At 40.8% G+C, this 16,905-nt stretch overlaps 1 long non-coding RNA gene across 2 annotated transcripts in view; it reads left to right on the forward strand.

The window, feature by feature from the left end:
* Positions 1 to 15,582, forward strand: part of LOC103351912 (uncharacterized) — a 47,677-nt gene extending 32,095 nt beyond the window's left edge. For both annotated transcript variants that reach the window (XR_016228475.1, XR_011385626.2), the window contains one exon: positions 15,076 to 15,582. This is a non-coding gene — a long non-coding RNA (uncharacterized LOC103351912). The remainder of the gene's footprint in view (positions 1 to 15,075) is intronic.
* The last annotated feature ends 1,323 nt before the right edge of the window (positions 15,583 to 16,905 follow it).

The raw sequence follows: 16,905 nt of genomic DNA on the forward strand, positions 1-16,905 counted from the left end.
TTGTAACTTCTGTTTCTTTCTTTAATGTTTTGTAATTCTCATCGTAGAAATCTTTGGCATGCTTGATTAAATTTATTCCATGGTATTTGATTTTTTTTTTTGCTAGCTATAGTGAAAGGTACTGATCTGACAAATTGTTTCTCAGCCATGGCATTGTCTCTGTATACAAAGGCTGTTGATTTTTCTGTGTTGATTTTATATTCTACTACATTTCCAAATTCTTCTATGAATTTCTATAGTCTCTTACTGGAGTCTTTTAGATCCTCTATATATAGGATCATGTCATCTGCAAGTCAGGATAGTTTGACCTCCTCCTTCCCAATTTGTATCCCTTTGATATCTTTTTCATGCCTAATGTCTCTGGGTAAAACTTCCAGGACTATATTGAAAAGCAGTGGTGAGAGTGGGCATCCTTGTCCGGTTCTGGATCTCAGTGGGAATACTTCCTACTTTTCCCCATTCAATATGATGCTGGCCATGGGTTTGTCCTAAATTGCCTTGATTGTGTTGAGGAATGTTCCTTCTATGCCGAATTTACTTAGAGTTTTCATCATGAAAGGGTGTTATATTTTATCAAATGCTTTCTCTGCTTCTATTGAGGTAATCATATGGTTTTTGGTCTTCAGTTTGTTAATGTATCACATTGACTGATTTGCAAATTTTTTAAAGATTTATTTATTTTGAAAGTGAGAGTTACACAGACAGAGAAAGAGAGGCAGTGAGAGAGAGAGGTCTTCCATCTGCTGCTTTACTCCCCAGATGGCTGGAACAGCCAGAGCTGCACTGATCCAATGCCAGGAACCAGGAGCTTCTTCCAGGTCTCCCACATAGGGTTCAGGAGCCCAAGGACCTGAGCCATCTTCTACTGCTTTCCCAGATCATAGCATAGAGCTGGATTGGAAGGGGAGCAGCCAGGACTCGCAGTAGCGCCCATATGAGATGTCAGCGCTATAGGCAGCGGCTTTACCCACCACGACACAGCACCAACCCCTTTTTTTCAAATGTTTAACCATCACTGCATACCAGGGATAAATCCCACTTAGTCTGGGTGAATTGTCTTTCTGACGTTGTTGGATTAGAATGGCTGGTATTTTGTTGAGGATTTTTGCTTCTATATTCATCAGGGTAATAGGTCTGTAGTTCTCTTTCTCTGTTGTGTCTTTCCCAGGTTTAAGAATTAAGGTGATACTTGCTTTATAAAAAGAATTTGGGAGGATCCCATCCCTTTCAATTGTTTTGAATAGCTTGAGAAGAATTGGAATTAGTTCTTTAAATGTTTGGTAGAATTCAGTGGTGAAGCCATCCTGTCCTGGGCTTTTCTTTGTTGGGCAGATTTTTATTACTGAGTTGAATTCTGTCTGGTTATTGGTCTGTTGAGGTTTTTCTTTGTCTTCATGGCTCATTTTAGGTTGGTTGTATGTGTCCTGGAATCTATCCATTTCTTCTGGGTTTCCCACTTTGTTAGCGTACAACTCTTTGGAGTAATTTCTTTCTTTCTTTCTTTCTTTCTTTCTTTCTTTCTTTCTTTCTTTCTTTCTTTCTTTCTTTTTTTTTTTTTGACAGGCAGAGTGGACAGTGAGAGAGAGAGACAGAGAGAAAGGTCTTCCTTTTGCTATTGGTTCACTCTCCAATGGCCGCCGCGGCCGGCGCGCTGCGGCTGGCGCACCGCGCTGATCCAAAGGCAGGAGCCAGGTGCTTCTCCTAGTCTCCCATGTGGGTGCAGGGCCCAAGCACTTGGGCCATCCTCCACTGCACTCCTGGGCCACAGCAGAGAGCTGGCCTGGAAGAGGGGCAACCGGGACAGAATCTGGTGCCCCGACGGAGACTAGAACCTGGTGTGCCGGCACCGCAGGTAGAGGATTAGCCTATTGAGCCATGGCGCCGGCCAGTAATTTCTTTTGATTCTTTTTATTTCTGTGGTTTCTATTACATTTCCTTTTTCACCTCTAATTTTATGGCTTTGGGTCTTTTTTATTTTTATTTTTTAAAAGATTTATTTATTTATTTGAAAGTCAGAGTTACACAGAAAGGAGAGGCAGAGAGAGAGAGGTTTTCCATTTGCTGGTTCAGTCCCCAGATGGCCACAATGCCATGGAAATTTTCTGTTATTATTTCACTTAAAAGATCTCCTATTCCTTTCACAATTTCCATACCTTCAGGAACTCCTAGGACCTGTATTTTGGGTCATTTGATAGTATCTTGTAGATCTCCAAAAGTCTTTTTTAGTTTTCTAATTTCTTCTTGTTGTTTTTAGTCTGACTATAGAGTTTCTAGAGATTTGTCTTCTAGTTCAGTTATTCTTTCTTCTGCCTCACCTACTCTGTTGTTGAAACTTTCCATTGCATTTTTATTTGATATATTGAATTATTCATTTCTAGTATTTCATTCTTATTTCTCTTTAATATCTCAATTTCATGCAAAAATTTCATATCATATATAGTTTTCTTTAGTTCGTTAATTTGCTTCTGATTTCTTCAAGTAATCTGGTGATTAGTTTTCTGAATTTTGTTTCTGGCATTTGGTCAATCTCTTCATCTTCACCTTCTAATATGGAAATGTTGTAGTGTTCCTTTGGGAGACTCATAGTGTTTTCCTTATTCTTATTTCTTAAATTTATTCCTTTGTTCTTCAGCATTTGTGTAGTTTTTATTTTCTCTTGGGTTTTATCTTTGGTCTGTGTCTCTGTAGCTTTGTGAGACTTCTATAGTTTCAATGAATATCAAGAGATGTGTGCTGGGTGTGGCCAGGGTGCTCTGTTCAGTACTCCAGGGTGGGGCAAGTATCCAATGTAAGACCCCCGTTGGGCTTGGTAGCTCTCCACTGATTATCTGGATGGAGAAGAATGATCATGTCTATTGGTGTGACCCACCCTTCTCACAGCTGCAGTTCCCAGTGTTAGTCCCCAGTATGCTCAACACTCATCCGCACTGCTCAATGAACTGCACATTTGATCTGTAGAGTGTTTCCTGTGAGCACAGTTCCCTGTGTTATGAGCTGCTATAGGTAACTAAGGAGCTCGGGGTAGGGGGTACAGGGAAGTGCTCTGTACTTGCCCAGGGCCCAGCCACACTCTGTCTCCTCTTATACAGGCATTGTTTTCTCAGACTCCACTCCCAGGGCTTTCTGGGTCATGGATTGTCAGTGGAGCCACTCCACCCCACTAGCCAGTCTTGTTTATAATGAAACTAAGGTGTTTCCAGGGCCTCTGTTTGTGGTCCTCCCAACCAGCTTTGGTATCATTGGGGGTGGTGGATTTTTTTATCTGGTTAGGTCTGTGGATTGCAGTTGCATAGATCTCCCACTCACTGCGGCCCTGCTCACTTCGATGGTGCTGGGCACATAGAAGGTTCCTATAGGTGGGGCTTCCTCTCCCCTTCCATTGCCTGGCAACTGACACAGTAGAGCTTGCATGGAGTGCGAAGGAATTCTTCTAAATTGTGGCCCTTGCTGTTTGGGTGGGGGCAGTGAGGTAACACCGGCTATTGCTGGGCATGTACATGGGGAGGCAGGGGTGGCAGCTACCTGCCTGCATCCAAAAAGGAAAAATGTTCATAAAAATTTTCTCAGATTTCTGTACTTCTTTTCTTCTTTTGTACTCCTACCTACTCTCCTATGCTCAATTACTAACTGTACTGATGACTACCATGTTTGTTCTCTCTTGAACATCAGACTTGAATATATACCTACATGCTGGAAAATACCACAATTGTCTTAACAAGTCCATGATAAAATTCATCACTATCATTTTCACTCCTTAAAGCCTCATTTGTGTCCAAGTTCAATTGATCAATGAGAAAATAAGGCAGAGAAAACACCAAATGTATGAAAGTGAAGAGCATAGCATATTAAGGAACTATAATTCAGTATTGCAGGGACATTAGACAAGATAGGAGGACAGGTTATGAAGGACTTTGTATGTCATTGAAAACATTTTAATTTCATCATAAGGATGACGACAAACAATGGGAAACATTGTAATGGAAGTTACATGGAGCAAATTACTTCTGCTAGGTTGACCAAAATTTTGACAAGGAAGATTATAACAGGAATCTGCAAACTACAGTCTGCAGGTCAGATCTGGCTTGCTTCCTGTTTTGTTTAATAAGGCTATATGGAAACATACCACACTTGTTCATTTAATAATGTCTGTGGCTTCTTTTGTTCTACAATGGCAGAATTGAGTAGTTGCTACAAAGACCATGTGGCTGACAAAGTCTAAAACATTTGCTCTCTGGCCTTTTACTGCCAACCCCTACGGAAGGACCCTAAAACTAAAGATAGATTTTCTGATAAGAAAGTTTTGTCATAGTCTAGGCAAACAGTAAATTGCCTCTATCAGGGCAGTATAGGGTAGGAATGGAGAGAAGGTGATGAATTTAAAAAGCTATTGATATGAAGAATCTGGATTTGGTGACTGAACAACGTTGAGAGTGAAAAGAGGAAATTGTCAGGCATTATCTGGCTTGGGAAGCTGAATGGATGGTGTAGCTTTCTCTGAAATGGAGAAGTAGCAAAAAATGTTTTGAGTTCTGGGGAAACATTGAGCTTTCTATAGGCTAAATGAGAGGTTCCTATTCTGCTGTACTAATCTAGTAGGTAATTGGATCTTTAGTTATAGAGCTCAGAAGATAGGTCTGGAGATGACAGACTCAGTACTGAGTAAGTGTTTTTGTTTTTTTTTTTTTTTGACAGGCAGAGTGGACAGTGAGAGAGAGAGACAGAGAGAAAGGTCTTCCTTTGCCGTTGGTTCACCCTCAAATGGCTGCCGCAGCCCGCGCACTGTGGCCGGAGCACCGCACTGATCCAATGGCAGGAGCCAGGTACTTATCCTGGTCTCCCATGGGGTGCAGGGCCCAAGCACTTGGGCCATCCTCCACTGCACTCCCGGGCCACAGCAGAGAGCTGGCCTGGAAGAGGGGCAACCGGGACAGATTCCGGCGCCCCGACCGGGACTAGAACCCGGTGTGCCGGCGCTGCAAGGCAGAGGATTAGCCTAGTGAGCCGCGGCACCGGCCACTGAGTAAGTGGTTTTAACTCACAGGCATGAATCGGTTTGATCAGGGAAATGAGAACCATACCAGGTTGAAAAAGCCTAACTGGGAAACATCAATATTTAACTGGATTGGTGGAAGGTGTTAGAGGAAGAGTGAAATTAATCCCCAAGGATAAGAAAAGACCAACCAGAGAAGCAAAGAGAACCATGAGTAAAGAAGTATGTTTGGGGTAGGTGCTGTAGCACACCAGGTAAAGCCACCACCTGCAGTACCAGCATCCCATATGGTCACGGGTTCAAGTCTCAGCTGCTCCACTTCAAATCCAAATCTTTGCTATGGCCTCAGAAAGCAGTGGAAGATGGCCCAAGTCTTTGGGCCCCTGCACCTGCATGGGAGACCCAGAAGAAGCTCGTGGCTCCTGGCTTCAGATTGGCCCAGCTCCGGCAGTTGTGGCCATTTGGGGAATCAACCAGCAGATGGAATACTTTCTCTCTCTCTCTCTCCCTCCCTCCCTCTTTTCTCTTCCTCTCCCTCACCCTCTCCCTCTCCCTGTCCCTCTCCCTCTTCATAAATCTCCTTTCAAATAAAAGAAAACTTGTTATAAAAAAAGACATATGTGTAAAATCTAAAGAGGAGACACATTTCAAGGAGAAATTGGTTGGCAGAGCAAAATACAGCAAGTAAGAAGTTTAATACTGGTTGGTTGGATATAGCCAGTAGAATGAGAGATAATCTTAGCAAGAGCAATTTTAGTATAATAGAAGAGGCAAAGTCTAGGTTACAGCAAGTTGAGATATACATGTGGGTAAAGAATGGGAAAATAGATTGTTTTAGCCTTTGTTTCTTTGTCATCTTTACTTAGATATATAGCAATCATCTCAAACCATATATTTTCCAAATATAGAATGCTTGTCTTCCTTCCACAATGCATGCTAAAACATAATTGTTGCCTGCTTCTGCTCCAGTATTTTCCATCCTAGTAAATAGCAACCCCATCCTTATTTATTCAAGCCAGAATTTTTGAAAGCATCATTACTTACTCTTTTAGCACACATCTAGTCCAAAGCAAGTCTACTTCCAAACTGTATCCTGCACCTGACTAAATCTTACCACCTTCATTCCTAACACACTAACCTAAACCACATCCTTTCTTGCCTGTGTCACTTCCCTAAACTCTCAGCTGGTATCCCTGTGTCTTCCATTGCCATCTATGGGCCTGCTTTCCCCAGTAGTAATCAAAATGGTAATTTTTAACAATAGATCATGATCATATCATTGAGCTGCATAGAGCCCTCCCATAGCTTTGTATCACCTAAAGCAAAATCCAAAATCCTTTACCCTAAGGCTCTATATGGTTACGCCCTCCTTCTACTCCTATCTCCAACACTATCCCCCCTAATCACTGTGCCCTAGTACACACACTGAACTTCATGCTTTTCTTAGAACACAGCTTAATCATGTCTTGAGGGCTTGCATTAGCTTTTTGCTCTCCCTGGATAGAATTTCCACCCCCTCCCCAGGTCTCTATAGAGCTGGTTACTTCTGGCCACTTAGTTCTCAGCTTAAATTTATTTTCCTCAAGTGACCCTTCCTAACTACCTAGTCTAAAGTATTTCATCAACTTTATTACCCTATCAGATTGCTGTAGCTTATTTTTATTAAAGCACTTACTACAATCTAATTTAGTTGTATTATTCATTTTTGTTTCCTTCTACCAGTAGGAACCTTGTCTTATTTAGTGTTGTGTCTCAAATGATACATAAAAGACATCTGGTAAGTGTTCGTAAATGGATGGACAGATGAATGAAGGACCTGCCTACTGCCCTTGCTATTTATATTGTGAGACTTTCTCTATATATCATTAACTATTGTCTGAAACATTATTTTATATAAATAGTGTACTGTTTATTATAATTCACATAATATTTTTTATATTATTGGGCATCTAAGTGATAGCTAACTTTAATGCCATTTTTAAATACCACTGTAGTGAAAATTTCTGAAAGCACATAAATATTTATTGTGATCTCTGTGTTTTTAGGATGGATTCCTAGAAGTAAAATTGCTGGGTCATGGAATATGTTTCAATGTTTTGACATCTTGCCAAACTGTCCAATTTAAAAGAAACTTGAGAGTCAACATGACTTAGTGGTGGTTGATAATATCTCTAATCCATATATTCTTCTCACTTAAATGATAGTTTCATATTTTCTCCTGTCTTTGCAAACTTCAGAATATTCTTTTCCAATTGTCATTTCGAGCCGATGATCTTGCTTTCTATTTCATTGAGAAATCTTTTGTATCTGCCAATTCCCTGTTCTTGCAATAAACTGTCTACATGCCTAGTAAAAGCCAGCTTCACCCCTTGTCTACTTTCCCTTTTTTTTTTTTTTTTTTTTTTTTTTTTTTTTTTTTGACAGGCAGAGTGGACAGTGAGAGAGAGACAGAGAGAGAAAGGTCTTCCTTTGCCGCTGGTTCACCCTCCAATGGCCGCCGCTGCAGCCGGCGCACCGCGCTGATCCTGGCAGGAGCCAGGAGCCAGGTGCTTTTCCTGGTCTCCCATGGGGTGCAGGGCCCAAGCACCTGGGCCATCCTCCACTGCACTCCCTGGCCATAGCAGAGAGCTGGCCTGGAAGAGGGGCAACCGGGACAGAATCCGGCGCCCCAACCGGGACTAGAACCCGGTGTGCCGGCGCCGCAAGGCGGAGGACTAGCCTATTGAGCCACGGCGCCGGCTCTACTTTCCCTTTTCAATGTCCAATACCATTGTTCTAACAGTTCTCTTCCACATCACCAGTTTTCCTATCTACTAAATTCTGTCAGCACACATACATCCTTAAATCTTTTTTTTTTTTGACAGGCAGAGTGGACAGTGAGAGAGAGAGGCAGAGAGAAAGGTCTTCCTTTTCTGGTGGTTCACCCTCCAGTGGCCACTGCGGCCAGCGCACAGCAGCCAGCGCACCGCACTGATCCGAAGCCAGGAGTCAGGTGCTTCTCCTGGTCTCCCATGGGGTGCAGGGCCCAATGACTTGGGCCATCCTCCACTGCACTCCCGGGCCATAGCAGAGAGCTGGACTGGAAGAGGGGCAACCGGGACAGAATCCTGAGCTGCGACCGGGACTAGAACCCGGTGTGCCGGCACCACAGGCGGAGGATTAGCCTATTGAGCTGTGGCGCTGGCCCATCCTTAAATTTTTAAAATCTCTCTTCACCCCATTTCTGACTCTTGCTGCTCTCCCTTATTTCATTTATGGCAAAACTTGAAAGACTTGTCCATGTTCATTGGTTCTTTCTAGCTCCTCTCCTACTATTCCTTGTGGTACTATATCCATTTAGGCTTATACCATCACTTCCATAGAAACTGCAAAATCTGCATTACTTGATATAATGGTAAGTTCTCATAGTTATTTTACTTGACTTGCCAGTAGCATTTGTCACAGTTCACTAGTCCTTGCTCATTTAAGCACTTTCTTCCATTGGCTTCCAGGCTACCACACTCAACAGTACGTAGTCTGTAGGCCTATTTTTTGTTTGTTCTCTTTATATTTCTATATTGACTCCGGTGAGTTAAGGTAGTTTCTCTTAGTTGTAAATACCATTTGTGTACTAATGAATACAGTGTACATCTGTAGCCTATTTTTGTCCCCTGAATTGCAATTTCCTGTATCCAACTGCTTACTTGATGTTTCTACTTGGATATTGTAGGAGCAAACCAAACTTAAAACTCCTTATACTACATCCTCCTCCGTATCACTATTGTTATATCGATTAAAGGCAATTCTATTACTCAGAAAAAAAATAACAGCAGAGAGTCATGCTTTACCTTTCAGTTTCATACCCTCAGCAAATGTATTCAGAACCTGACCACTTCTTACTGTCTACAGTGCTCCTATCTATATCCAAGGCACCAGTATATCTTATCTCAGTTATTGTGGTAAGCTTCTAATTGCTGTACTTGCTCCTGACCCTTACTAACTAATTGCTAGTGTAGCTTCCTGCTAATGTACACTCTTGGGGGAGGGACAGCAGCTTATGGCTCAAGTAGTTGGGTCTGTGCCACATATGGGGGAAACCTGTATTCAGTTGCCAGCTTCCAAGTTTGGCCTGGCCTACCTCTAATTGTTACAACCATTTTGGGAGTACACCAGTGGATGGCAGCTCTGTCTCTGTTTCTCTGTCTCTCTCATAAATAAATAAATAGTTCTGGAAAGTTCATGGAAATACAATTAAAAGATAAGTATGGCCATGGCTCACTTGGCTAATCCTCTGCCTGCGGCGCTTGCACCCCAGGTTCTAGTCCGGGTTGGGGTGCCGGATTCTGTCCCAGTTGTTCCTCTTCCAGTCCAGCTCTCTGCTGTGGCCAGGGAAGGCAGTGGAGGATGGCCCAAGTGCTTGGGCCCTGCACCTGCATGGGAGACCAGGAGGAAGCACCTGGCTCCAGGCTTGGTATCAGCGCAGTTCAAGTCCTTTGCCCATTTCTTAACTGGATTGTTTGTTTTGTTGCTGTTGGGTTTCTTGAGCTCTTTATAGATTCTGTTATATTAATCCTTTATCAGTTGTTTAGTTTGCAAATATTTTATCCCATTCTGTTGGTTGCTTGTTCACTTTGTTGAATGTTTCCTTTGCAGTGCAGAAGCTTCTCAATTTGATGTAATCCCATTTGTCAATTTGGGCTTTGATTACCTGTGCTTCTGGAGTCTCTTCCAAGAAGTTTTTGCCTATGCCGATGTCTTGCAGACTTTTCCTGATGTTTTCATCTAGTAATTTAATGGTATTAGGTAATAGATTTAGATCCTTGATTCATTGTTATTTGATTTTATATAAGGTGTAAGGTAGGGGATTTGTTTCATATTTTTACATGCAGAGATACGATTTTCCCAGCACCATTTGTTGAAGAGATTGTCCTTTCTCTAGAGATTGATTTTAGCTTCTCTGTCAAAGATTAGTTGGTTGCTGATTTGTGAATTAATTTCTGGGATATCTATTCTGTTCCATTTTCTACATGTCTATTTTTTGTTCCAGTACTAGGCTGTTTTGATTATAATTGCCCTGAGTATGTCTTGAAATCTGGTATTGTGATGTCCCAGGCTTTGTTTTGGTTGTTTAAGATTGCTTTAGCTATTCGGGGTCTCCTGTGTTTACATGTGAATGTTAATATCCTTTTTTTCTAGATCTCTGAAGAATGACCTTGGTATTTCTATTGGTATCACATTGAATCTGTAAATTTCTTTAGGTAGTATGGATATTTGATTGTATTAATTCTTCCAATCCATGAACATGGAATATTCTTCCGTGTTTTGTGTCCTTTCTTTCTTTCTTTCTTCCTTTCTTTATTTTTTATAATTTTCATCATAGGGATCTTCACCTCCTTGGTCAAATTTATTCCAAGGTATTTAAATGTTTTGTAGTTATTGTGAAAGGTAGTGATCTGAAAAGTTCTTTTGCAGCCATGGCATTGTCTTTGTGTACAACCACTCTTGCTTTTTGTGTTTTGATTTTATATCCTGAAACTTCACCAAACTCTTATGAGTTCCATTGGTCTCTTAGTGGACTCTTTTGTTTTCCCTGTATGTGGAGGATCATGTCATCCATGAACATAGATAATTTGACTTGCTCCTTTCCATTTGGTATCCCTTTTATTTCTTTTTTCTTGCTTAATGAATATGGCTAAAATTTGTATAACTGTATTGAATAGTAATGGTTAAAGTGGAATCCCTTGTCTGGTTCTACTTCTTGGTGGAACTGCTTCCAACTTTTCCCCATTCATTGTGATGCTATTTGTAGATTTGCCATATATTGCTTTGACTGCTAAGTAATATTCCATTTATACCCAATTTGCTTAAGGTTTTTTTTTTACCATAAAAAATGTTGTTTTATCAAATGCTTTTTCTGCATATATTGAGATAACCCTATGGTTTGTATTCTTCAACTTGTTAATTGGTTGTATCACATTGATTTGCATATGTTGAACCATTACTGCCTACTATGGGTAAATGCCACTTTTGGTGAGTGATTTTTCTGATGTGTTGTTGGATTCTACTAGCTAGTATTTTGTTGAAGATTTTTCACTTATTTCATGAGGGATACTGGTCTATAGTTTTCTTTGTTCTTTTTCTGATTTTGGATTTAAGTTGATGCTGGCCTTGCAGAAAGAGTTTGGGAGGATTCCCTCCCTTTCCATTGTTTTGAATAGTTTGAGAAGAATTAGGATTTAGTTCTTCTTTAAAAATTTGGTAGAATCATGCAGTGCAGCCATTCAGTCCTGGGTTTTTCTGTATTTGGGAGAGACTTTATTAATTATTCCATGTCCATCTTGGTTATTGGTCTATTTAGGTTTTCTGTGTCTATGATTCAATATTGGTAGATTGTATGTCTAGAAATCTATCTATTTCCTCTAGGTCTTCAATTTTGTGGGCATTTTGTTGTTTGTAGTAATTTGTGATGATTCTTTTTTTCCTGCGGTAGCCATTGTAACATCACCTTTTTCATCTCTGATTTTATTAATTTAGGTCTTTTTCTACACCTTTTTTTTGTCTAAATTGGTGCACTGGTGTATCAATTTTTTTATTTTTTTTCAGAAAACCAGCTCTTTATTTCACTGATCTTTTGTATCATTTTTTGGTCTCAATTTTGTTTCTTCTCCATTTTAATTATTTTCTTCCTTCTACTAATTTTTGGTTTGGATTATTGTTTTTCTAGGTCCTTGAGATGCATTGCTAGATCATTTATTTGATGCCTTTCCAACTTCTTGATGTAGGCAGAAGTTACTGTAAACTTCCCTCTTTTCATTTGTGATACCCATAATTTTTGATGTTTGTTGTCTTCATTCACTTCCAAGAATTTTTTGATTTCCCTTTTGATTTCTCTTATGACACTGTTTTTTTTCAGGAGAGTGTTATTCAGTCCCCATGTGTTTACATATATTCTGGAGTTTCTTAAGTTGTTAATTTCAAGCTTCATTCCATTGTGGTCAGATAAGATACACAGTATGGGAGATTGGATTAAAATGGCAGAGTAGGAGGGAGCTTGCTGCTCTAGTCTAGGAGAAGATAGTATAAAAAAGTGGAAAGATTGCAGTCTCAGGGAAGAGTTAGGGAGAAAACAGCAGAGGAAACTATGCAAATTGGAGGGACACAGTGGATCTATGTGGAGGGCGTGTACACGTATAACTCAGCTTCTGCACCAGCTTTGGAGAGTGAAATGAGACCAGATTCCAGCAGCCCAATGTACTGGTGAAAAAGCTGCAGCAAGAGTCTAGAGGGAATCCCACTTGGAGCCCTGTAGGGTATAGTTTACCTGCCAAACTAGAGGAGAAAAAACAAAGCGGGGGCATGTGTTCTCTCTCCCTGATCACACTGCAACAGCATCCTTTAACAAGCTGACAGAGAGCAGGCACCACTTTGGACATACATAACTGCTGCACCAGCTCATGTCTGCATCCAGCAACGAGCCAAGCAGAGACTCCTCAGTCTGGTGGGGAGAACAGACAGGGGGCTGAGTGCATGTGGGAGGCTTGTGTGCCAGGTCTGTGAAAACACTGAGGCTGCGCGGGAGGACTCAGGGTGTGGTTGGGACTTTGGGCAGTCACTATGGGAGGCTCCATACAATCAGGGCTCCCTGGTTACCAGGAGAGGGACATTGCTGGGGAATCTGAGCTTACACTGGGGACTGCACAGGTCCTTGTGGCAGAGTGGACAAATAGTATACCTACTGGGGCTAGCACCCAGGCACTGGTCTCCTTCAAGGAGAGGAGCTCAGCTGAGTCTACGCCAACAGACAAGAACAAACTTCCCCTTGGATGACAAAAAAGAGATTTACCATGCCAAACCTAGATTTCCACATACAGAAGTATGAAGCAAGACCCCTACCTTACAGTGTACATAAAAATCTATCTAAATGGATTAAAGAACTAAATCTATGACCAGAAACCATCAAATTATTAAACAACATTGGGGAATCTCTACAAGACATTGGCACTGGCGAAGAGTTCTTTGAAAGGACCCCAGAGGCACAGACAGTCAAAGCCAAAATTAACAGATGGGATTACATCAGATTGAGAAGCTTCTGTACTACAAAAAAAAAAACCTAAATGAAACGTCTCTGCGAGTGAGATCCCAGTGGAAAGAACAGGTCATCAAAGAAGGAGGTACCTTTCTCTGAAGGGAGGAGAGAACTTCCACTTTGACTACGACCTTGTCTAAATATGATCAGAGTTGGTGAACTCAAAAGGCTTCCATAGCCTTGGCAACTCATGACAAGAGCCTAGGGTGATTACTGATGCCATAAACAAGAGTGTCAATTTGTTAAGTCAACAACAGGAGTCACTGTGCATTTACTCCTCATGGAGGATCTCTGTCCTTAATGTGCTGTACATTGTGATTTAATGCTATAACTAGTACTCAAACAGTATTTTTCACTTTGTGTTTCTATGTGGGTGCAAACTGTTGAAATCTTTACTTATTATATGCTAAATTGATCTTCTGTATATAAAGAGAATTGAAAATGAATCTTGATGTGCATGGAAGGGGAGAGGGAGCGGGAGAGGGGAGGGTTGCGGGTGGGAGGGAAGTTATGGGGGGGGAAAAGCCATTGTAATCCATAAGCTGTACTTTGGAAATTTATATTCATTAAATAAAAGCTAAAAATGCCTTTAAAAAAATTATGGGATATGGTCTCTATGGAATACTACATAGCATTTAAAAAAAATGAAATCCAATCATTTGCAACAAAATGGATGAATCTAGAATACATCATACTTAGTGAAATAAGCCAGTCCCAAAGGGACAAATACCATATGTTCTCCCTGATCTTTGATAACTAATAGAGCACCTAAAAGAAAACCTGTAGAAGTGTAATTGACACTTTGAGAAGCAATGATTTGAACAGCCCTTATCTTGACTTTTGAGGAACAGTTTTTTTTTCTTCATACTATTTGTTGAACTCTTTATTTAACATAGAGTTAATCATATGTGTATAAAGTCAGTTGAGGGGCCGGCGCCATGGCATAGTAGGTTAATCCTCTGCCGGCACTGCCGGCATCCCATATGGGTGCCGTTTCTGGTCCTGGCTGCTCCTCTTCCATTCCAGCTCTCTGCTATGGCCTGGGAAAGCAGAGAAAATGGCCCAAGTCCTAAGGCCCCTGCACCCGTGTGGGAGACCAGGAAGAGACATCTGGCTCCTGGCTTCAGATTGGCACAGCTCAGGCAGTTGCAGCCATCTGGGGAGTGAACCAGAGGATGGAAGATCTTTCACTCTGTCTCTCCCTCTCTCTTTGTAACTCTGACTTTTGAATAAATAAATCTTTGAAAAACTTAACAATTTGATATGTGTAAAATGCAATTTCACTTAGTATGTTATAATGGAGCTTTATAAATTGTCTCAGTATGTTAGAGCCATATTACTCAGATTCAAATGATATCTGAATCTTGCTTCTAATATTTTAGGCTTTAGGATTTAATATTCAGGGGGAAAATCTTATTCTGAATAATTCAGCTTCCTTTGGTGTTAAAATATATTTTTAAAAAGCTTTCTTTTCAAAATTATAGGCCATTTCTCCCCTTTTAAAAACAAAATGAGAAACAAAAGTCACTCTAAAAACAAATGCCATTAAAATACAGCAGACATTGTTCATTGAATAAGCTACCACTTCAGATACCCACATCTCATATCAGAGTGCCTAGGTTTAAGTCCTGGCTCTCCTTCTGAGAGCTTCCTGCTGATGCTCGCACTAGGATGCAACAGGTGATGACTCGAAGTATTTGAGTCCTTGCTACCCACATGAGAGAACCAGACTGAGTTCTAATTTCTTGGCTTCAGCCTCCCAAGCCCCAACGGTTGCAGGTACTTGGGAAGTGAACCTGTAGATACAAGATCAGTCTTTCTTCTCCCTCCCTCCTTCCCTCCCTCCTTCCTACCTTTCTATTTCTTTCCTTCCTCCTTCCCTCCCTCCCTCCCTTCATCCCCCTCCCTCCCTCCTTCTCTCTCTCTCTCTCTCCCTTTCTGTCTCTCTTTCTCTGCCTTTCAAATAAGTAAAAATAAATAACAACTAAAAAACATGTAAATTCTCATTTTCTTTTTCTAGAACCAAGTGGATATGCTACTTCAAGAAATGGCAGATGAAGCTGTGAAAGAAAATATTTAGATGCCTTGGGGGTAATGTTGATTTAATATCTGGAGGTTATGAAATTCTATATAACGTGGATGAAAATACTTATATTTACCATCAATGGTCATAGTTAAGTTTTTGACTGTAGAATGTAGTGTTTCAAGGACTTTCCAACAGTCATGCAGTTCCTTACTATGTTCATAAACATGTGGCTTTGTTCAAATAATCTTAGTATTCCTTAAAATGTCTAGCAATAAACTCATTTGGTGTGTTATAAGAAATACATGAAACTGATCAATGGAGGCAGGAATGATTAAACATTTGTAAGATATATAGTGTATACAACATATCAAATGTGTGATTTTTTTAGAAAAGAATCTTCCAAAAGAATTATGGTATAATCAAGCCCTGGAGTCATAAGTCTAGTTCGAATCCTGAAAACTGAACAGTATGTGAAAAGTGTCCAAGGGGTTAAAAATACAACAGCTTTGCAAATGGTCATTTCTTTTTTAAAAAATAAATATTTTATATCCATTTGTGGTATTTCTTTTTGGAAATAGGATGTCTGTTATGGGCTGTTTAATCCAGGTACTTCGTGATTGAAGGAATGACTTGACTGTGCTACACACATGTGTTTTATCAGTATTCTCTGGCATATACTGCAACATAACATAGTAGTAAAGAATAAAAGTACAGGAAACGGTATTGTGATACAGTGGATTGGGCTGCCTCTTAGGATGCCAGCACCCTATACTGGAGTGCCGATTCATGTTCCAGCCACGTTGGTTCCACCCGATTTGCCTGCTAACACAATCATGAGGTAGCAGATGATGGCTCAAGTAGTTGAGTTCCTGTCACCCACATAGGAGACCTAGATGGAGTTCTTGGCTCCTGGCTTTGGACTTGCTCAGCACAGGTATTGGAGCCATTGGGGAAGTGAACTAGCAAATGGAAAATTTTCATCTTTATGTCCTCTTTTTGTCACTCTACCTTTCAAACAAATAAATACATCTCTTTTTTTAGAAAAAGAACAAAAATACATTTTTCAAGATAAAGATTAAAATTGGGTGATTTTGGGCTTCAGGTTTCCAGATTAGGGATGCTCAAAAAGTGGAATATTTGCAAATTCCAATAAAATCCATATTCAAAACTCCAGAAAACTTCAAAAGTCTGAAACCTCTGTTCATAAGCGTTGTGTTTAAGGGATACTCAACTTGTATGGCATATCTTTACAGTTTCAATAAAAATCTATGTGTAGGGCTGGCGCCACGGCTCACTAGGCTAATCCTCTGCCTGCGGTGCCAGCATCCCGGGTTCTAGTCCCGGTTGGGGTGCCGGATTTTTTCTCTGTTGCTCCTCTTCCAGTCCAGCTCTCTGCTGTGGCCTGGGAAGGCAGTGGAGGATGGCCCAAGTGCTTGGGCCCTGTACCTGCATGGGAGACCAGGAGGAAGCACCTGGCTCCTAGCTTCGGATCGGCGCAGCACGCCGGCCCTGGCGGCCATTTGGGGGGTGAACCAACAAAAGGAAGACCTTTCTGTCTGTCTGTCTGTCTCTCTCTCTCTCTCTCTCTCTCTCTCACTAACTCTGCCTGTCAAAAAAAAAATCTATGTGTATAATCACATAATGGCTATTAAAGGTACTAAAGTTCTTGTAGAGTTTTCAAACTGGAGTTGGCATTCACTAGTGTAGAAATTAACAGAAAGGAACATTTATATCCCAAAAGAGTAGTACAGTGGAGATTATAATCAGGGGCCTTAGAGGTAGACAAACATGAGTTCAAATCCTATCTCTGTCACTAGGGTGATC

Source organism: Oryctolagus cuniculus, chromosome X (genome assembly GCF_051225735.1).
Source record: "Oryctolagus cuniculus isolate XC-2025 breed Fujian yellow rabbit chromosome X, ASM5122573v1, whole genome shotgun sequence".
NCBI lineage: Eukaryota > Metazoa > Chordata > Mammalia > Lagomorpha > Leporidae > Oryctolagus > Oryctolagus cuniculus.